Raw genomic sequence first — 24,203 nt, 5'->3', positions numbered from 1 at the left:
GTGCATTCACGTGTCTTTTGTGTCCGCGTCGGACCTTGCATATCTAAATGTTTACCCCACGTGTCCTTGTGTGTCCCTGTGGGTCGCCGCATGTCTAAATGTGTACGCACATGTCTCTGTAATGTCCCACCTTCTCTCGGTTAGTTCCCCGCATGTCCCCATGTCCCTCCGTGTCACTACGCATGCTGCGTCTTCCTTTAGATCATAGATCACGGTTCCGTGCATTTTCACGTGTGTTCCTGTGTATACGTATGCCTTTGTGTCTGCACATGCATCTGCTTGCCTTTGTGTGTCTCAGTGTCAACGGTGTCAACAGTGTTGCTTTGTGTCAGTGGTACTTCGTGTCTGCTTGTGTCTTCACGTGCCCCCCTGTAGCATTGTTACCATGCGTGTCGGTGTGTCACCGATGCGTTATAGCACATGTCATCACACAGGGTTCTCCCACTGGCACATCTGGCCCGTGAAGGCTTTTGTAGTGGCCTGCCGAGGTATAAATACAGGTTTCCCTCACTTTATGCGGTGGATACGTTCCAAAAAAAAGGGCACACAAAGTAAAACCGCACAAGACAGCGTCCTGCCGAGTAGTATATACGTACACATGCAATGTTGTGTCACATCTGACCGCAAAGTGGCATATAGAGTGAGTTCAAAAGACATGTAGCGAATTTTGTGGAGAAATAGGTAAGTCGCATATACGTGAAATCGCACAAACCAAACCTGAATCAACTGTGGAAACCTGTAGATACAGGTTAGTGAGATGAAAAGTGATATACAAGAGATAGGGATGAGAGTTGGAGACAAACTATGGTGATTAGCTGTCACATAGCTGACATTATGACGTAAATAAGTCATGTGACGTAACATGTACGCGTGGCACGTGATATTACATCGCTAACTTTTTGTAGCCCGCCAGATAATATTTCTGAAGAACCATTCGTTTTCATGTGCCTCTGTGCCAAGCACATGTCTGCATATCTCCATGTGGGTGATTTTGTGTTCCATAATCTCAAAATGCACCTAACCTGGCACAGCTGCTACGGTCACATCACTCAATGGCGGCTGTTCTCTTAATTTATTCACTGGTCACTATCTGTGTCCTCAAATCCTGATGCTTGCATTTCCATGTGTGTGTGTCCCTCCACATCTTAAAAATAATATTCTGCATGTATTTAGCATCTTGCATGAAAATTCCATCTATAAACGTGGTAGAATTTGTAACACATGCAGTTTTCGCGTGGAGGCATGATAATACACAGACAAGCGGGGTAAATAGCCAGAACCAGTGCCAACAATTGCTCAAGCTCTGTGGTCCTATATTGAGCGGCCGGTATGTGGGTCGGGAGTGTTCCACTTTTCATCCCAGTGCGACCCGCGGTTGCTCACTTCTCCGTGATGCAGGGGAGGCTTCCGGCAGGCGTGGCCGAAAAAATGAAGATGTGAAGAGAGGCGGTGAGAGTCCTGGAGGGGAGTGAACTGGCATTGGTGCAGGGCGGACAACAAACGTCTCCCATTGATACGAGGCGACATCAACAACAAACGCAATTAACAGCAACATCCAGGATCAACTGGCGAATTCGAACAACACGCAGTTAACAGCAACACCGAGTCAACTGGAGTATCTAACAATACATGGGAGTTGATAGCGACATCTGTTCGGCCAGTAAATTCTAACAACACAGTTCACAGCAACTCCTAAAGTCTACCAGAGTACAAATAAGACGCGTAGTTTATACCAACTGCTCGAGTCACACAGGGTCTCCTGTAACTGCGACGTTAACAACACACGGATACAAGTACCCTGTGTGGCCAGTAACACCCAGACTCAACGGCAACACCCCAAAACACACCCAGTGTCACCAACATCATCTCACATTATCATTAACAGCTGATAATACCAGCTACAGCTAGCTACATTGAGCATCACCAGCAAAATGAGTGATAAACCAGCTTTAATACTTTCCATCAAATAATGAGAAACTCATGTCCTGCGCGTGTAAATAATAAGTTTTCACACGTGCAATGCCCATGCACTCTAACAGAATCACATGAACATAGATGTTAGCACTCACATGTGCACACATAAGCGCAAGCTTTTTTGATAACCCTGCACCCCCTGCATTACCAGTTTAATGACTTGTTCCCACATGGTTGTTGTGGTGCTGACAAGTAGACCGCAAAGAAATGATGTAAAAATAAATTTGGTTTCACGTTTTTAAGCCTTCTCTCCTGCAGGAGGGACTTTGTCAAACGTGTCTTTTGTCGCTGTGTGTGTAGGTGTTTAAGGTGGGGAGTGGTAATGAATGTTGAACTTTTTTCTTCATGCTTTTGGAGTCCCTGACTGCTCACAATCATTATGCTGATGATCTAGTGATTGCTGTTCACTTAGAAGAAGTTGGAAGCGCTGCTGCTAGACCTGGAGCGTGCTATAAACTTACCATCAGCCCCACCAAAACTAAGCACCTGGCTGGGTATTTTGTGCCATCAAACACTCCACCCCCTCAACTCCCGATTGGTGATGGGGCAGTTGTCGAGAGAGTGGAGAGTTTTCCATACATGGGTAGTGTGCTTATGACCAGCTCCGATTTGATAGCAGAAGTCTCACTCCGAATCAGTCGAGTGGCATCTGTTCATCGGCTGGGTAAAGCTGTGTGGAAGCTTCCTGGTTTGTTGCTCCACATGAAGCCTCGGGTATTCACGGCCACCGTCATGCCCTCCTGTATTCTTGCGGAAAAGCGGACCCCCCCCCCCCCCCCCCAATGGAACATCTTCGCCAGTAAGACACATTCAGGCTGGCATGCCTACGATCCATCCTGGGTTTAGCCAGGCTGGATTGTGTGAGGACCTCACAAATCCTTGAAAGAGCTCGACAAAGTTAATCGGTGAGCTCCGGCAGGCAAGGCTGCGTTGGCTGGGTTATAGAGCCTGCATGTACAGCCACCGCATGCCTAAATAGCTTTTGTTTATCTTCTTTGGTTCTTTCGGTAAAGTCACGTAGAATGACGTAGCCAGATAGAGGGGGCCAAATGGACGTGGCAGGGGCTCGAGAAGAGATGCAATCATGTGGTACAAGAGGATGTAGAGCTAAGTGTGCTTTCCGATGACTGGTACCAGCGGTGTCAAGATCGGCCTCTGTGGAGGAGGCTTGTGAAGGACGCTACTGGGTAGTTGGAGGCAGTCGCCCTTCAGCATGAACGGAGGGCTATGGAGCGACGCTCACAAACCCGAGCAAGCGCCAGGTGGCTAAACATAGTAGGTGGGCACTGTTGGGTGCACAGGTGGTGCATCGGCCAGTCACCTCACTTTAAAGTGCACTTTGCCTGGCATAATCACCGTGGTGATGTCACCGCCACGGAGTGGCGAATGGAGGTTGTTGTTGAACTTCTTTCGCACCGTCTGCATTCAACCGTGCTAATCAGAGATGCGGGGGAAGGACAAACTAAACACAGTTTTTTAAGTTAGTTTTTAATCTAGATTTAAAAGTGCATATCACCAGTGGTTTCCTAATATCGTAAAGAAAGCATTTCAGACGGCCGAATAGGACTCGAAATGTCATTCTATTGTTTATTTTATTTTCTTTCTACGTGACTTTACCGAAAGAACCAAAGAGTAATTCCTGCAGTCACGAAAGCTTCAAATCAAGTTTGGATCGTAATTAGGTTACAAAATTAAGGTATGGAAAAGTTGAACAAGATACAGGGGTGTCTATCGATGTGTAAAGAATGAACGATTCGTTGATTGGGTTTGACGTTTAGGTTCACCAGGTGAGAAGAGCGCAAGACCTGGGTCACCAACATGACAAAAGCGATAGAGTGAAAACATGTACATGTACAACGGTGCAGAAAATAGAAATTATAGCAAAAACAGCCAAACAAAAACGAACACGAAACAAAACTCAACACACTCGCCATTAACACCGCTGAAAAGGAAAACGGATAGTCTGCGAAATGGCCCTTCTTCATATCGCATATAATTTCGATCAATTATCGCTGGTATAACTCTAACACAATAATAAAAACATTCGCAAAAAAGTTATATTATTATTACATATTTTTAAAATATAACTGACGCTGTTAGCAGGGATATACATATTAATAGCTATATTTCATAATCTTAGCTCTTTCGGTAAGGTCACGTTGAAGGGAAACAATAAAATAATAAAATATATATAAAACAATAAAAATTCTCACGTTTCGACCATAACACAAAAGCTATATTTCAGTTCACACTGCATTCACTGAATTAAATACATTAAAATCGATGTTCAGAAATGTTTCACTCCGTGTATATATTTACAAATGTACAGAGTTGGGGAAATATATTTATACAGAACGCGGGCGTCTATGTACAGAAGCCGTGACAGTGGGAGAGACATAGGGGCGGGGCCGTGTTGGGAGAGTGGCGTGGGAGGGCGGGGCCACAGTTTGGAGGGGGCGTGGCTACGCCGGAAGGGGGAGGGGCTGGGCAGCGTAGCGTCATTACGTGGGCGGGGCGACTTCACTTCTACGCGATTGGGCTCCCACGACGGCCGCGAGCAGCAGAATCGCGTCTCCAAACTTCAAGATATTTTTGTTTTTCTCAACGCAAGGTAAGAATCTATTTTATACTGGTAGGAACGAAGTTGTAAACTGAGTGTACCAGCCTGCAATAGATTCATGTGTCCGTCCGTGTAATACAGAATAATTATCTGCTGTTGCGTTTTTATATAGGCATGGGGGGGGGGGGAGTTTGGCTGTTGCGTTAGGCACGGGGGGGGGGGTTTGCCTGTAGGGTTAGGCACGGGGGGGGGGGTTTGCCTGTAGGGTTAGGCACGGGGGGGGGGGAGTTTGCCTGTAGGGTTAGGCACGGGGGGGGGGGGAGTTTGGCTGTAGGGTTAGGCACGGGGGGGGGGGAGTTTGGCTGTAGGGTTAGGCACGGGGGGGGGGGTTTGCCTGTAGGGTTAGGCACGGGGGGGGGGGGTTTGCCTGTAGGGGTTAGGCACGGGGGGGGGGGAGTTTGGCTGTAGGGGTTAGGCACGGGGGGGGGGGGGAGGAGGAGTTCGGCTGTAGAGGTTCACAGGGAAGAGGGGGAGGGTTTGTGGTGTGCATGGACGGGTGGGGCTGGAGAAATTAGCAAGTAAATTGACTTGCAGTAATCGGACAACAAGACACACGGGTGGGTGAGTGAAAATCATAGCAGTTAAAATATAACGTAGTTGATCACATCCTTCCAATGATTGCTCAATCTGAATCCATCTTCTCTGATTTTCACTCACCCACCCGTGTGTCTTGTTGTCCGATGACTACAAGTCAATTTACTTGCTAATTTCTACAGCCCTACACGTCCATGCACACCACAAACCCTCCCCCTCTCTACAGCCAAACTCCTCCTCCCCGTGCCTATATAAAACCACAACAGCAGATAATTTTTCTCACCTGAAGACGGCCGCTTGTGTTGCGACCGAAACGTCGTGATTTCTTTCATTATTTTTTTTACTATCTACATGACTTTTACCGAAAGAACCAGAGAGTATGGATTCCTGCAGTAACGAAAGCTTCAAATCAAAGATATCAGAATCTTTATTTATGCTGGAGAAATCCGGTGAGCTATGAAGCTCTTTTTCCTGTCTGTACTGCATACCTATGCCTGTGATTTAGCTTTATCACGTGTGTATCACACCTACATAGGTGATGCAGAGAGATGAAATTAGGACACAAACAAGACAAAGACATGTAGGGATATGATATGAGATACGGACAAAATTAAGTTGTACAATTAGATAAAACTAGATACAAATAAGATTTAGAGGTGTAAGGAGTTGTAGCCAAGAGACATAGTATGAATGAGATATATAGGCAAGAAATAACTATAAAAGAGAGTTCACAAAATATCCAAACTTAAGATACCTATTTAGCGATATGAGAGGAGTAGATAAGGGAGAGAAATGTTGTGAACTTGCTGAATGTATGCAAGCAGGAAATAAAGGCTATCATCAAACATGATCAATTCATTGGTGGATGAAGGCCTGATAAGCCTTTACCATCTCCCACAAGTCCTTTGATGCAACAATCCATCTAGTATCTAAAAACGAGCTGATTTCATTGCTCCATCTCCACGGATGTACTCCTCTTGGGTGTATTTAATGTTCACCCAGAAGTGAAAATGTTACACCACAGGTGGTAGTTTGGCAGCAAGTCGTGTGTGATGTGGTCGAGTGTGGCGACTCCCACCTCTATCAATACGTCTCATTAGGGGGAAAGAGCAGATAGACTACTCTATAGAGATCCTTCTCGTGGAGGCCCTTTCACCATAAGCTGTATGAGCAAGCAATTGCAGGGCTGTACTTACTTACATTTGAAGAGACTGGGTGCAACAATTGTCCAGCACCGTTTGAGCGACTGAAAAAGTCGAACCTATTTAATGAACCCAAGGGGCATGCCGGGTTGAGTTAACCCCATGTGGATTTTTTTATTGAAACTAATTTCAATTTAAAGAGTAATGAGGAGTTAGGAAACTACTGTCAAAACGGCCACTTGTACTGATTGCTTGCACTCTTCTGCACCACTCCCTCTTGACCAGATGGCGACAAATCTCCTCAACAATCGCTATGCGGTTTTGGAAAAACTGGGTGAAGGAACATTTGGCCAGGTGTTCAGATGCTGGGACCACAGGAACCACAAGGAGATGGCCCTCAAGATGATTGACTCCACATTAAGGTGAGAGACCAAGTCATGATTGTGCATCACAATCTTCACTGAAAAGTTTTCCTGCAACACAAACTCACGTGTGCCTACCTCGACATGAAGCATTCTATTTTAATGATGATCCTATTTTCGACATTCTCAAAAGTGTTTGTATTTCTTCACGCAGCGTCACGGACGCGGAAGGATATAACGAGGCTGGCTTCCTCAAGATGTTGAGACACGAAAGCATCATCCGGCTTGAGGAAAACTTCGTCGTGGGAGATTACCATTATCTCGTGTTGGACTACATCAAGTAAGAACACTAAGTCCATTACAAGCGTGACACTTACAGGATGTGTAAAACTACAAGCTTGGCAGCTGCTTCATCTCGATCAGTGCTCAATCCTTAGCTATGCTACACTGCATTGTTAAGAAGCAGATGCATTAACCATTTCGTAACCAGTTTGCAAAAAAGAAAACAACTATCTGCAGTCAGCACGTATTCCATGCATTGTTACACCTCGAATGTCTTACCTCACCTTTAGTGTTCTAGGACTTGCCGTGCATGTGTGGATGTGCTGGTGCCTTTGTGCTTGATGCTGTGTTTAATTAACCATCCTGCACTCTGTGTTGTGCGTTTTCCGTTGTCAGCGCGGGCAGCCTCTTAGACGTGGTGAAATCGAACGGAGCATTTACTCTGTCCTCCGTCAAGAGATACGCCCGATCCCTGATGGAAGTGCTGGCCTTCCTGAAGAAGAACGGCGTAGTCCATGGGGACCTCAAGCTGGTAAGGGTTTATCATTACATTTCTTTTAGAGGAATTAAGCAGGTCTAAGGGACGCTGCCATGGTGTCATGGGTAGCACACTAGACTTTAAACCCAGAGGGAATCAATTCAATTTGATCTCCCGGCTTGGCAATTGCAACAGTGGACAGGTTCTGAAATCCCAACTCTCCAACCACCCACCCACCCACCACCTCTATACACCCAGAAGGATAAATAAGTACAACACAGTTCATCACAAAGTCACAAGTGGTGGCGTAAAGTGTGGGTACTCCGACCACTTTTGAGACATTTGGCTGTGTATACGAGTATCCCAAAACCATTTAAGTAGCTCTCTCGACCTACTCAATGATGGAGGCCTTTCTGGAAGTAGAGGGGTGAGCAAATAATTGCAGGCCTGCACCTTTACGGTGATCTTTTAAACATATCGAGCAGTGTATGCGCCTCATGCACCTGTAGCTCTTTGCCACGTGGTGGCCAGTTGAATTCCCATCACAGCTGCCTCATACAGAAGAGCTCTTATCCGTGATCATATTACCTATGACTCCCATTATCCATGGCAGCTGTAGAGTCCACAGAAACACCAATTATCCGTGACCCTATTTTCATTCTTGTACGTAATTATTCAGGTTTTTCTTTTTTTACCATCCTGAATTGCGGAACAACTCGGTTCGCGCCGATGAGAAGAGTCGCCATGTCAATTCTTCCCATTATAAGTGTTTTGTTTTCATGACCAACTTCAGTACAAGATGTTGTATTGGATCATCTTTACGATAATTTTTGATCCCCCTGCTTCCGACTCGAGAAATAATTCATTTACACTTATAACGTTAGATGTACAGTGCACAAAATGAACGCCATTCTTCCATACAGACAGGAATCATCTTAATGGACTCTCATTTGGTTAAATACAATACAAATAATGCATCCGTTTTCTTAATTTTTTCAGGAAAACATCTTGGTGAAAGATCACCACACGGCAGCCATCCGATTGGCCGACTTCGGAGGAAGTTTTTTTGAATCTGAATTTCGTAAGTTACACTTTATATACATTTATACACATCATCGCATTTCTAAATATTCCTACAGATCCTGTTATCTGGAATAATTTTGTGTTTTATATATCGTCGTTCATGCAAATTGTGTGAACGATGCTGATGTGAAATTAATATAGCAGATATCACAAGAGCTCACGCAGTGATGCCTGTGCATGGTAGCTCCACACGAGGTATTAAGGGAATGCTCACAACTCCTTAGAACCTCCAATTCACAACCGTGCATTGGGAATGTCCACTTCCGTGTAAAATCACGTCCTGTCATATTTTGTTTGTTGCGGTTGCACCCGACTTAAGAGCCGCATGGCTCACAGGGCTATACCTAATAAATGAAAACTTGAAACTTGAAAACTATCACATATCATGCAGGACAGGGTGCGAACACATTGGGGATTCTTTTAGTGAAACTATGACTCCTACAGGCCACCTAAGCAATATTGTATTTTTTTATTTTTCTCCAGCCGGTTATTCCTTTGGGACGCACGGATACAACGCTCCCGAAGTCTTGCTGGGCCAGCCGTTTGGAACATCAATTGACATGTGGGCTGCCGGGTGCATACTAGCTGAGATATCTGTCGGCAAACGACTGATGTCAATAAGCAGCAAGATTCAGGCGATCGCTGGCCTCACAAAGGTAACATTAATTGTATAATTTTGTATATTTATTAGCGAAAGATTGTGGGTTCAAATCTGGTTGGGGTTTATTCAGCCCTACAGTGTTGATAAAATGAGTACTACTTTTTAGGGAAGTCGACATTGGTTGTCATAGAGATATATTCACCTGTGACGTATGAATGGAGTTTTACCACTGACTCAGGGCTGCAGCCAGGCTATGATCACTGCCTCAATGCTCATTTGACTTTGAGTACAAATTCAATTTTAAACAGCTTCATATTACGTGAAATCAAGTGATTACTCAATAATGAATAATTCAATCAATAGGATACACACCATGTATGTAAGTACGTACAGAAAACGCCTCTTAACTCGCCAGTGACATAAGAGCAAATGTATCGTTTATTTTCAGATTGTGGGAACACCACCCTTTGAGATGCTGCACGCTGCACCAGACGGTCCTCGGTATTTCAGTGAGTACTGCAAATTTTAATTTTAATATGCGATTAGGTGTTATAACATCACTCGTCTGGCTGCACAATGACGTGAAAGTTGGGTTGTTTCCCCACGTCCTTCACAGCCTTCGTTGTACATCACAGCCTTGTGCACATTAATAATATTTTAATGCATGACATCGTTTGCGATTGTACCCACTGCAGACTTCTTTGGGCAACTGACCAAGGAATGTCTGCAGGAGACCCCTAAGTGTTGCCGACTCAAGAAGTTTCTGAAAACGAGAGACCCATTGTTCCTGGACTTCATCAGCTCCATCCTATGGTGAGTGTCCCACTCTTTAAGTTTCCCTCAACTGTAACAAAATTCCAGTCAATTTCTATATCACAAGGGAATATGCATCCCCTTTGCAATGTACAGCTATCTTGCATATCTCTGCAGAAGAAACTAGGTAAAGAATGAAAGGGCAAATGCAGTACTGTATCCTCATTTAACGCGCTAGTAGATGTTCTGTATTAAGAAAAAATGCATTTAGTGAGGAATTACCGTTTACACATTACAGAGATAAACAAATAAAAACCATGCACATTTGCACATTTTCACTATAAAATTAGCTTGCAGTCATCCCATGGCGAGAAAAAAAACTGTGATGAGGGTACGCCACCACGTACTATATCATTATATTATTCCGCGCATATACCTAGAATTCCTATACTGCTCAGCCATGCAGCTGAATAAAGTTGTTTGTCATGAACCGCTCAGAAAGCCCGTTCCCGAATGGAAGAACTTTACTTTAGCGATAACACGTTGTGTACGCACACTTTGAGCGTGGACTTACCATACCTATATTCACATACCTGCAAACCCTTAGATACTTTATCAAGTGGATGTAAGTTTATTGTATCACTATAATGTGTCATTTGGGTATGTATATTTTGCTGATCTTCTCATCGGTACTTGTCTCTTTGTTTTCAGCTGGAACCCAAATGACCGTCTAACTCTGAAAAGTGCTCTCAAGCACCCATGGATGAGTGCAGCTCCAGCTCCACCACCTGGACTTCACCAGGCACCAGCATGCAAGATCAACTCCCATCTGGCTCCTGCAACCAAGACCTTCCCTATTCTGGACCCCTACAACATCCCTTCCAAGACAATGGACCCCTACCAATTATGCTGGCTGGATTCGGACCCCAACAACTTCTTCATCCCGGCTCCAGCACCTTGCCACCTTCCCTCAATTCCACAACTTACTTCTCCTGGCCAAATTCCAGTCGAATCAGTTTGCTGCAGCTCTTCCGGAGTGGCAATTCCCATTTTGGCCACTAAGGTGTCCACTGCCACTTTCCTTCCATCTCCAGCCGCCGTTGCAGTCCCCTTAATTGAGCCAAGGACTGACGCCTTCCTGGCTTCTGCTTCTGTTGCATTAAGCGCCGGAACCATTTTGGATGTGGAGATGCCTACAGCCACTAGCTCAACATCCACCACAAAATGCAGCATTCAGGTGGAAGATGTGAACACTGCTGTGTCTTCGACAGCATCAATTGCTGACCCCCTCCCAGAGTCGGAGACCAGAATTGATGCGGACATCAAGCCTCTGGATATTGAGGAATTTCATATTTCAATTGAGGCAGTCGATGAGGCGACCCAAAATGGAGCCGAGACGAGCATGGGCTCCATATTGTCTCTGCCTATAAACGCAGACGACACTGTTAACCCTCTCCTGGAGTCCGAGAGCACGGTTAAGGCAGACTCTAAGCCTCACGATGCTGAACAAATGAAAGCCATGGTACAGAGTGACATGGACAGTGCAGAAAAAATTATTGAGGTCCCCAAATCCCAATCACCAACCATCCGCAAGAGATTGCATCGGTTCGGACGCGCTCTTATTAAGTTCGTCTGTTGTTGTGGGGGAAGTGGTGAGGGGGATTAAATGTTTTAATATTGTCAAATATATGGGCAGCCCTCGACTTATCACCTGTTCATAAGTCGAACGGTTTATAAGACGTTTTTAAAAGGGAAACATTGTTAAACTCATACAAAATATTGAACATTTGCATTTTATACTGTAATAAATACTATATTATACATAACATACCAAATAAATGTTGGTAAATAGAAAGAAAAATCAGTTTTAACTTCACTTGCCTTGATTCCCGATGATGCTGGCTTGTTTGTCGGAAGGCGCATAATGGATCCCAACAATTTCACACACAAGGGGGCATGTAAGCGCACTCACACAAAACATACACGACAACGATCCCCTGTATAGCCTGCCTTCACAGCGTTTATGAAGGTCGCCTTTGACTCAACAGTAGCGATGTTTACACACACCGCACCAGGTACTCATTTGAGGCCGAGTTGACCTAGGAGAGGCCCAGGACATATTCAGATTATCATCACTGATGTTGGTTGTGAGTGGGAATTAAATTTTTAATATTGTTAAGTATACTCTGGTTCCTTCGATAAAGTCACGTTGGTAAAAAGTAAAAAAACAATGAAAACAACTAAATCAAATCACGACGTTTCGGAGGCAACACAAGCTTCCGTCATCAGGATGAACAGCCACAGTAAAATATACTGTGGTGAGTAGAGAGAGCTATTTGTGACAAGCGATTATATATGGTAAGAAGGGGGGAGGAGCCAGGGAGGACGGATGCAGGGTAGGGAGGGGGGTGAGTGTTGGGGGACGGAGATTATTGAAGCTCCTGGGCATGGTACTCATGTACAACGGATTAGGGCGGGGGGCGGGGGAGAGTGGGATGGGGGACAATTTTGCACGATTGAAACGTTGCACGTCAAATTTCCTAGTGATGGTAGTGTGTAAGGCTGGGAGTAAAAGACCGGAGATATGGATATGAATATAAACTCTAAAGCAGCTAAAGTTTTACTTGATTAATAACATCCTTCCAATGAATGCTCAATTTTAAACCATCCTCTTGGTTGAAGTTACGACTATGTTTGTATATCTGGATGGATTCATGGACAAATCTTTGGTGGTATCCAGATGGCTTGCAGAGTACTTTGGTAGCAATGATCAGCCACGGCAGAAGAATTTGTCCTATCGTGTTTCAAATCTGACTTGTGCTCGTGAATGCGGTCAGATACGTTGCTTCGTTTCCCCAATATAACAATCACCACAAATGCAACTCAGTTTGTAGACACCAGGGTACTGTAAGTCAGGAATGACATTCTTTACGGATGGGATTAGATCACGTATTTTGTGTATTGTACTGAATCGGACCTGGATCTTGTGTTTGTTTAGAATTTTGGAAACCTTTTTGGTAACGCCTGCTATGTATGGTAACGTGATGGTTTTGATCGGAATCTCAGGGGGTTGTTTCTCCATGGTAGGAGAAACAACTCTGCGGATAGTACGGTCCAAATATCCATTCATCTTAAGGGCCAGGTGTACATGTTCTAATTCATTGGCCAGGTGGTGTTTGTCAGAGATGCAGTGGGCCCTATGGTGTAGTGTTTTGATGAGGGAATTCTTCTGTGCCGGACGGTGGTGGGAATCAGGTTTCAGATAGGAGTCTGTGTGGGTGGCCTTCCTGTAGACAGAATGTCCCAAAGAGCCATTGGACTCCCTCTCAAACAGAACATCCAATAATTTTAGCTTGCCATCCTTCTCCACTTCCATGGTGAATTTGATGGATAGGTGTATGGAGTTAATGTGGTCGAGAAATTGGTTCAATGCTGGAAGGCCATGTGGCCAAATGACGAAAGTGTCATCCACATATCTCTTCCACAGGGAAGGACACAGGGTGGATGTCTGGATGGCGTCTGTTTGAAATTTCTCCATGAAAACATTGGCTATCACTGGTGACAAGGGGTAACCCATGGGGGTACCCTCATTTTGATTGAAGAAAGTACCATTCCAGGTGAAGTACGTGTTGGTGAGGCAATGCCTAACCAGCGCAGGGATATCAGGGTTCAATCCATGTTGGACTAAGTCTTAAATTATTGTTATGGTGTCAGGCACTGGAACCTTGGTGAATAGAGAGACCACATCAAAGCTGACGAGGACATCATCAGGGGACAGTGAAATGTCCTTAATTAGATAGACCAAGTGAGTTGAATTAAGAACTGCTGAAGTGGTCTTGCCAGTAAAGGGAAGCAAAGTATCTGACAGAAAATGGGCTAGTTTGTAGGTAGGTGAGTTGATCGTGGACACGATGGGCCGCAGTGGGGTACCTTCTTTATGGATCTTGTGAAGACCATAGAATCTGGGTGGTCTAGGAGCTGAGGGTTTTAGGGAGAGCCGTTTGACTGGTTTTATTTGGGAAGTCGAACTGGTAATGATCTTGTTAGTTTTAGTAGTTAGACTGTTAATCGGATCTCTATTGATTTTGGAGTAACTGCTATCATTGAGTAGGTCCTGGATTTTGTTGTTGTATGTGGTTTTATCCATGATCACAGTGGCATTTCCCTTGTCGGCCGAGAGGATGACTATGTCATCCCTCTTTTTCAAATTTGCGAGTTCAGAGCGCTCATTTTTGCTAATGTTGCTAATGGGTTTCTTAGCATTTTTGAGGACAGTGGCAATCTCAGCTCTAGCAACATCTGTTTGGATGTGTCCCAAGCCTTTGAGGGCTACATCGACCTGGGAGATCATATCCTCCACTGGAGTATGTTTAGGGGTAACTGCGAAATTCAGCCCTTTAGCTTGTACCGATTTTAGATTGTCAGAAATTGGGATGCTACTCTGATTGATAACAATTTTGTTGACATCTAACTTTTTAATGTGTGGTTCTGTTTTTTCTTTGATAGGAGGTTGAATTTAACGATCAAGTTAGCTTTACATTTGGTTGACAATTAATTATCAGAGGTTGTTGTCATGTTGTCAACAGGGTCCCAATCCATCCTCCCTGGCTCCTCCCCCCTTCTTACCCTATATAATCTCTTGTCACAAAAAGCTGTCTCTACTCACCACAGTAATTTTGCTGTGGCTGTTCCACCTGATGACGGAAGCTTGTGTTGCCTCTGAAACGTTGTGGTTTATTTAGTTGTTTTAATTTTTTGTTTCATTTTTAATTAATTTTTTACCTACGTGACTTTACCGAAAGAACCAAAGAGTATGGATCCTTGCAGTCACGAAAACTTCAAATCTAGAATTGTTAAGTATGTAGTTGAACGACTCTGGAGACATAAACTGCAGAGGCTTCTCCTTTATTTCCTCACACTCACACGACTACGACTCGGTAGCACGGAATAAAACGCTAACAGTCTAGCTTTATGGCGCCCATTTGACTAGAGAGCTGGCTGACTATCTAGCGACGATGAAGACGAAGCGATGACAGCGACGACGAAGATGACAGCGACAATGACCAGGACTCCGACCCCTCACGATAGCCCAGAACCCAGTTCCTCGCTCGCTTATATCTTCCCAGCGTGGCTGTGGCTCAACCCTGGCCACGCCCCCTTTCTCAAACTCTCCAGCTGGTTCTGGGAACTCCCAGATGGATCCCCTCTCTGACCCTTGGCCCAGATATTCCCCCTTGTGGTCGCTCCCATGTATCTGTCTTTCGTTCTGCCCATACTGTTCTCACACCCGCAATTTCCACTTCTGGTCGCTAGTCAGCACACTATCTCTAAGTCACCCCCCCCCCATTAAAAAGATAGTCGTCCCGGCTAATACTTTTTAAAAATCAACTACGTGATACGGGAAGAACAACAATCCGCAATGAGAGGAGTTATTTTTTTTAAATAACCCGACGTACGACGATCATGATCCCGATGCAGTTAGCACAACAACGCACTGCAGGTGGTCCGAACCAACTCGATGGATAACGACAATTACCAATACATTGCCGAAGGCATAGCCCGATGCACACCTCCCCCACACACGACTCTGATATTAATTACACAACATGGGATCTCCGATATCAAAATTTTGCACATTTTGACCAGGTTCTTGACGCCGGTCCACTGCCTTGGGCGGCATCTTGCACCTCTTCGGACATTGGGGCATTGCACAAAAGCCTAGAAGGGGTAGGCTCATCCCTGGACTCTTTGGAAGAATTTGACCTGGCTCCAGCCGGCAGTCTTTCCCACATGGCGGATTCTGCTGATTCCCCGGACTTCAGTGGACGGCACAACACTTTTTCTCTGAGGCACAACTTTCGTGGCCGACTGCCTCGGCTCGCCGGACACACCAGACACTGGCCGAACAGGACTTGGGCATGAGTCGTCTATCTGGAGATGAACATATGGCTTCAGGCGCGAGGGGTGAACAAACCAACAGCGACGTCCTGCCTGTATCCATACACACTGTGGCCGTTTGATTTTTACCACCTCTACAGGACCTTGCCATGGCTGATGCAACTTGGGGGACGTCCACAGCGGTACTTGTGGGGAGTGTAGCCATGCCCCGTCCCCGATTCCCATGGAAGCACGTGCTCACACCGCTCCGCGATCTTTTCATAAGCAGCTTGCACCTTGGCAGTGCGTTCCTTAGCTGATTCTGACATGCATCCCAACGTAACCTGCAGATGTGCGGGGATGGCTGCCTCCTTTTTCCCCGAGGTCATATCCAGCTGAGTGTCTATGGGGGGGGGGTTCGTTTTCCCGCCCGAACATAAGGAAAATTAGGAAAATCCCATAGAGGCATGTGGGGCCATCCTGTATGCTGCCAAGACCCTTGGCACGTGCAAATCCAAATCAGTTTGTGCCTCATTCACCACCTGACAGAGCATTGATGTCAAAGTCCTATGGAGGCATTCTACCATACCATCTGTTTGAGGATGGTATGGGGTTGTTTTAATCTTCGTAGTGCCGAGTGCATCAATACATGTCGCGCAGCAGCTTGGACGAAACATTTCGATCCTGGTCTGTAAGAAGCTGCTCAGGGGCTCCCTTATCCATTACGTAGTCGTGCAAAAATGCATCAGCAATGGATACATGTATTTCCTTTTATCGTAGCTGCAAAAGGTCCCAGAATGTCAAGCGCAACCAATTCATTAAAACACTGTGATGGACTGCAACGGGTGCTGGGCTTTTCTCAACGGGGGTTTTCGGTGTGCACAATCAGTGCAGCCCTTTACCAGATGATATACATCATTCGATATTCCCGGCCAATAGAAATCTCACTGCAGAGATAGCAACGTTTTTGGAACCCTGAGGTGTAACAATTTATTTTCGTGTACTACCCGCATCAACCGACCCTGCAGGCAAGTGGGAACCACCATGCCGTGACGCTGCAGCCCCTCGTCCCACCTCATCAAAAGTCCTTCTGAGGGACTACCTGCGAAGTCCCCAATGAGCAGGGTCTTTGCGATTCAACTCAGCGCGGCGCCGCAAGCTCAACAATGGCACATCCTCTACCTGCAGCCGTCCCCACTCGGCCTGCGTGAGACCCAACGTGTTGTTCCCAGGTGTGACCACCTTGGCCGGTTCTGCGTCACTCAACGTCACCCCGAGCTTTGGTGACACTGCCAAGGGTGGTCTACATCGGCCCGTGCCCGATGAACATGCACAATGTTCACTCAGCGGCAAGCGGGACAATGCGTCGGCATTAGAGTGCCACAGACCTTTTCAGTAAATTACCCGGAATGAGTACTCTTGGAGTATTTCCAGCCAGTGTGAAAGCTGGCCGGAAGGCTGGTCAATTTTCAAAGAGAACTGGAGGGCTGCATGGTGCGTGCGGACTACAAAGTCCCTGCCATGAAGATAAGGCCTAAATTTCTGTATAAAGTACACCATAGCCAAAGTTTCCTTCAGGTCACACAGTATCGTTGCTATGCAGTGGACAGGACGTGGCTCCCATACGCAACCACTCTTTCCACCCTCTTCTTTATCTGTGATAGGACAGTCCCTATGCCTGTGTCACGAGCATCTGTGTCCAATTTGAATAGCAGGGAGAAATATGGATAGTCAAGGGGAGGCGCATTGGAAAGGAGATCACGCAGCGCAACGAACGCATCTTCTTCCTCCTCCCCCTTCTCAACTTATGGTTCTTAGCGGTCAAAGCACGGAGCGGTTTTGCAATTGTCACAAACTGTGGAATGAACTGTCGGTAATAGGACACAAACTCGACAAAACTGCGCAATTCACCCACCAACTTTCGGGGGTTGGCCAATCGCGTACACACGCTGTTTTGTCCGGGACCATGGCTATTCTGGAAGTGCTCATTGTTGTATCTAGGCCCCTTTTCCATCTTAATGTTAACAGGTAATTTTCCGATACATATAGATACATGTTTCTATTGTTTTTTTATAATAAATAAAAACACCAAACCAGGCCTCCGCATGGCATGTGGAGGTTATCTTTACCATGACCCACTAACACGATTTTGACATTAAGAGCCCTCCCAGGGTCAGAGGGAGCAGATAGAGAGCAGAGCACAGCGGATTGCAAGGGGCTGACATAAACACCAAGCCAGGGTCACTGGGAGTTTGCATTAGCCTAGATATAATTCAGTCAAAAAGCTGATTGGTTCTACATTACTATTAAAGTAACTGGAAGTCGGAATTTAACGACAGGGTAGGCTAAAGTTATTGATCTTCACACCCGCTTCAATTGAACCCTGCCACCAGCTACGTCAATGTAACCATCACCCGTCTATTGGTTTAATATTAAATCTATTTTCATATTTTAATAATTTCTATACGACTTGACCCAAAGCCTATAACAACCAGGTTTTCCGAAGTCAACATGAATGTCTAACCCAGACATGAGCGAATAATGAGCAGAGTGGATATAAGGTTGGAGAGGAAAGAAAAATAAGCGCAGCAAACTGCAAACGTAGGCAAAAAGCCAGGAACAACCAACCAACCTAACAACAGCAAACCGGGGCTAGACAGGCCATCAAATTAGATAAATCCCGGGGTCAGAGGTCACAGACCAAGTGCTGAGAGGCAGACGAAAACCAGAACTGACTCCAAGGCTAACCCGCCCTCACCTACACGGAGTGACGGAAATTAATGAGGCCTTGAATTGGCGGCGTCAGCGAAAACAGCGGCCACCACGCGCTAGAGAGAGTGAGGGCCAAAGAGTGTAGAGAGACTGAAGAGAGAATAAGGGCGGGACCTTAGAGTGTCAACGCATTTCAGCGAAAACACCAGGCTTAATAAAAATTCACAGTGCATTATTTCCTACATAACATTCGTGTTGGCACCATTCACCGAGGCTTATACAAAACATAAACTGCATAATGACTTGGGCGGTGTTTTACCCAAGGTTGGAGAGAAAGGGAGATTCCGGCCGTCTTTGTATCCCCGCAGCACGGGGTAGGAGTGGGTATACGCTTGGGAAAAAACCTTCCCTTGACATTAAGTACAATACCACAACGGAAGCTAACCCAGAACTTGGGTTACATACAGAGAATAACTGTGAAACTGTGAGGCATAAATGTTAACTTTACAAACCTTAACCATTTCTTTGTGCGTCGGTGAAAGTCGGAGGGAATATCGCCCCTCCCTCCAGGTTGTGCACCCAGACAGGGAGGCGCCTTCGAGACAATTTATAACATTTGATTGTTTTACTTGTGGGTTTTATGGTAGGAGTATGACAACGGAATATACCGTGGGTGATCCACACAAGAACACACACTGACACACGTACGGACACACACACGGACGCAGATACATACGGACAAATCCTGACACAGCAAAAATCGAAAGAAACCCCGCCTTGTGGGCAGGATCCGAGTGAAGGGATTTTTGGGCATAAAAAGAGGATCCTGAGCATTGAAACCTCAGTTCGACCAGGGGGTCGACTCAGGAGCGAGCTGCGACCAGCGGGTCGGCTCGACTCGTCCGCAGTTCATCGGAACTCAGATGAGTTCGATCGGCTCCCCGGAGCCGGCCATCGGGGGCTCGACTCATCGGAGCGGCTCCCCATCTCATCTGCAGGCGGGCAAGACCCGCTTGACAGCTCAACTCGCCCTGCGTGGGTCAGCCTCTGCCGACGCGGAGGTCTCTGCTGCCGCCGGGGTGGTGAGGGTCGCTGTTTGGCGACGAGGCTGCGTGCACACCGTGCATCGCCAGCCGAGTGCGCACCCGGGTCAACACTCAACCACCGTGCACGCTGCGAGCGAGCTGTGGGCGCCATCTACCGACCGCGTTCTGAACTGCAGCAGCCTATCGACGACATCCGAATCCGTTCAACACGGTGACCGCCGAATCGACTTATACGTTTGACGCGCACCGCCCCCTCACCACACGACAAGCAGGCGTCTGTTTGACACAAAGATCGACTCCGAACACTGACTATTCAAAACAATTCATGTCACTCAAACATACACGGGTCCTTAACCAGAAGCCAACACTCAAGTCTATCAGCCATCAGTGGCTGTGAAGGCGTCACATCGAGACCGAGTGACAACCACCCGTCGTTATAAGTATATCCATAGTTGTCCTCTTTACAATTTAGTGGGCTGTACTCTCAATCGCATAAATATTCAACAGATCCATCAATACGAATTGATTTTTGACACCTTCTTCCATAGAGCCACGCTCTTGTGGGGAAGGGTGTGTCCCACCAGATCCTCATTAGGCGATCTGGTCCACAATCAATTAAAACTTGGTATCAGGTAAGATCTTCAGGGGAAAGGAGCACACCATCGCATGCCCTTACTCCAAGCCATTATGTAGTCAGATAATATGCCGATGTATCTGTTGAGATTTGTGCCTTTAAGAATAATAACTGTTTTAATTGTTTTTCTTACCGCCGTATAATCTTTAAAGTACCTTTCGTTCGTAATCGCCGCACATACACGCGTACTCTACAGAATAATCACCTGTTCTGTGACCCAGTGTGCTAACAACGTGATAAGGGTTGCATATGATCTATGATCAATAACGAGTGCGATACTGCGGGGACGATTCAAGTATAGCATTTGGATGTTCTAATAACTCTCTTTCACTAACAACCATCGCTTTATGCGGGGTCCATGTGTTATCAAAGTGAAATCGTACAGTCGTTGATGATACTGTCTTGATACCGTGTGGATACCGTGTTGAAGTTCTGAGATTGAGAGTTCACATACATATTATAGTTAAGGTTTAATTAGAAAATAAATAGATTAATACAGTAGTGTTCGTGTGATTCTTTCCTGAAATTTTTGCATAAGATCTGTTTCCTGCGATGAGATATGAACTCGGGAACCTAAACTATAAACACACCAATCCACACTCATTAAACTTTAAAGCGAATGATATGAACTTGGGACCTAAAATATGAAGACTCGGGGAGTGTTAAAGCGAGAATCATTCTATTATGCTGATCAATAATACGAAGTTAGACAACGAGGCCGAATTGACACTAGCGTAACTGCACACGATTGATTGCGTTATCCTGATTGATAACCCCACCTCGTCAACGAGGCGGGACCTGATTATCATAAAGGCTATCATTAACACAACCACACCCACTCGTATAATTAATACGATTACCTCTCTAATTAGCATAGTTACATGCATAATTACACGAATTAACATAATTTTGGATTAAGTATGCAAATTTCGAATTTCATTTAATTTTCATTATTTTTCATCAATTTTCACACACCCACATATACAACAAATTGGGGTCTCGTCCGGGATCTCTCGCAGACAGGTTATGCTTAAATTAAGGAACGAATCACTGTTGTATTAATCAAGGTTTTGTGAACTAACATTGCCCTGTGACGGTAAACGGTGTAAAACAAACAAAAAACGCACTCTGAAGAAAATACCAGAGTAGCAGTGTATAACAAAGACAGTGGGAGTAAGATTATTTGCTCAAATCGAACCAACATATTCTGTGATGCAAATGTTTTTATGCGCGCTCTGAGGGGAATTCCAGAGTAACTCACGCCACACATGAGAGGCTAGAGTTAAGATACACTCTTAAGTCTATTAACTACACTACATAATAGAGATGGCACATGACCCGCAACGTTCTGAGGGTGACATCCCAACGCATAACACTGATACAGAGTGGACCTCCGAGGAGGAGATAGAATCGATGGAAAAACAATATCGTGAATTTGTGTTAAAACGTACTGGACGGACTGCTAGAGAGCAGACAGAGCAGAAAGACATATGGGAGGGGAGACATATAGAAGATGTTAAGGCACATAGGAGGAAACTACTTAAGGATGTGATGAAATGTAGCAAAGCCAAACGTGACTTAAAAATTGCAGAAATAGCAAGGTTAGACTCGTATCTCCTCACACAGACAGACAGAGGAGAAAGATTATGGACTGGGGAAAAATTTGACAGGGAAAGGAAGGAGAAACTGTCCCTAATAGAGGAGGTAGAGCGTCTGCACGCCCTCGTGAGAGAAAAAGAGTCGGCGCTGAATGCACCAGCGGGACCCCCAGACGTCGGTACACAGAACACATACGGGAGTAACAGTTTACCACACTCCGAGCCATGCGGACGTAGCCCAGGGCCAGATCCCACACAAAGTATGGCTACCATGCAAAACGATTTTGATAAAGAAACCCCCTCGCAAATCGAGGAGAGGGAAGGGGAAATACGGACACAAACAGGAAAACAGGAGGCCGACCACCCCGAGGTTAGAGAGAGGCAAAATATTAACCCTAAGTCACCAGGGTATTCTGTACTGATAGAGCGACAAAGGGCGGAGCTGGGGCGAAACGAGCAACATGACATAGACAACTCACCAGAAAGACGCACGCTACCCAAGTACGACCGACATGATGCAGATGACAGAGACGGCTCACTTGGTAGACTCCTTCCACGCAGGCACGACCGACGTGGAATCTATGGCAGGGACTACTCTCCGGAGAAGCGCACCTCGCGCAAACATGACCAACCAGTTCCAGATAGCTCAGTCAGCTCACCAGAAAGACGCACGCTACGCAAGTGCGACCGACATGGTGCAGATGACAGAGACAGCTCACTTGGAAAACGCACCTCACGTAAGCATGACCGACGTGGAACCTACAGCAGGGATCACTTTCCAGGAAGGCGTACATCACGCCAACATGACCCATCAGATGCAGATAGCTCAGACAGCTCACCAGAGAAACGCACCTCAAGCAAACATGACCAACATAACACGGGTACAAGGGACAGCTCACCAGAGAAACGCACGACACATTAAAATTACCAACGCAAAACCACCCGCACCACAGATGACAAACACAGGAATCCCGACAACCATGTAGCACCAGACAAACATAAACACAGCACATCACCTAGCAGCCACCACGCACGTAGTAGACGGCGTGAAGGTCAAGGACAAAAACACTCACCACATAGACACAGCTCAAGGAGATCACGCACACCAACCCACAGGCATGGATCACAAGACCCACATAAGAGAAATAAGGGACACAAGCCACGGGACAGATACGAATCCTCGGACAGAGGGAGACCACGACACAGACACGGGAAACATGACAGTAGTGATAGCGAAGGCAGGGACAGCTCGAGTGACAAATCCTCTGAATCTGACGCCTCTGACGACGATCAACTGTCCGAATACTCATTCAGTAGTAAGACTCTGAAATTGATGGACAAAGCGCTCGTCAGAATTCCCTATTTCGATCCACACAACAAAACCAGGGATATACACAACCACATAGCTACAGTAGGACAGGAGGCTAAGATCCGGGGTCTGGGTAAATCAGCAGAAAAAGCATGTTTATTGTCAAGGAGCTTACATGAAACCGCCAGACCATGGGTAACATCCCTGCCAAATAGGGTCAAGAGCGATTTTAAGCAATTAAGCCGAGCAGTAGTTAATAGATTTGGGGAATACTCCACACTATCTGAAGGATTGAACGCGGCAAAAATTGATGACTCAGCGTGCGGACGAAGACCCACGAGATTATCTCCTACGCCTCAAGAGAGCAAATTCCGCAGGTGACGTGGACAACGCCCAGGAAGAAGGGAAGATATTAAAAGTTATGTTCTTCCAATCACTAAGACCTGAAATAGTGAAGATAGTAGGAACGATGCTAGACCCCGAGACTGCCTCCTTGCGCCAGATTGAAAGCAAGGCCCACACGGCCTGGGTGAACGGACGGAGAACCACTAGCACAGCTAAAACACACATCATCACCAAAGACAAAGATCGTCTCAATCTGGAAGGAAACGAGTCTCCAGGGAATAATAACAGAACCACCCGGAACGAACATGAAACACCCCAGGAGAGGGCGCCAAATCCACGAGGATCAAAACTCAGCAGCAACACGCCGGACAACTGGTCACGGGGGACCTGGCACCCACGGCCCCCACAGCCCTGGAATATAGAAGAGGGCTGATCTTGGAACTATGGAGGATGGAGAGCGAATGACGGATCATACCTACCCCGCGGAGGCCGACGCCCACCGAACCAATCCCCATATCGTCTCCCACTGCCGCCTCCGCTAGCAATGGGGCATAGACCACAGGCAGCCAACAGGAGTCGATACGCTCACTATATTCGGATGGAAAGAGAACATCAAGAGAGTATGAAGACTCCCATGCGAACAGCCAAGAAAAGAATACCAACAGAACACACACAGGAAGAGGACGCACCCAACGCAAAGATAGCCCAAGAGAACATAAGAAACTCAAGAAACCCCAAAGCAGTCACCGAGGTGGTACCAGAGGGTAAAGGGTACCATCTGGGGGAATTAATTCCCGTAGGACCGGTCGGACGAGTCCACGTGGAAGTAATACTGCAAGACACCCTGACCAGC

At 46.1% G+C, this 24,203-nt stretch overlaps 1 long non-coding RNA gene across 1 annotated transcript; it reads left to right on the top strand.

The window, feature by feature from the left end:
• Window positions 1–8,028: 8,028 nt before the first annotated feature.
• LOC142930962 (uncharacterized) lies at window positions 8,029–10,968 on the top strand. The gene is made up of 4 exons (XR_012946959.1): window positions 8,029–8,473; window positions 8,959–9,131; window positions 9,525–9,889; window positions 10,541–10,968. It is a non-coding gene; the product is annotated as an uncharacterized LOC142930962 (long non-coding RNA).
• Window positions 10,969–24,203: the final 13,235 nt, after the last annotated feature.

Source organism: Petromyzon marinus, chromosome 46 (assembly GCF_048934315.1).
Source record: "Petromyzon marinus isolate PM22_M1 ecotype Great Lakes invasive population chromosome 46, UKy_Petmar_22M1.pri1.0, whole genome shotgun sequence".
In the NCBI taxonomy this organism is placed as follows: domain Eukaryota; kingdom Metazoa; phylum Chordata; class Hyperoartia; order Petromyzontiformes; family Petromyzontidae; genus Petromyzon; species Petromyzon marinus.
This window is presented reverse-complemented; position numbering and strand designations above follow the sequence as displayed.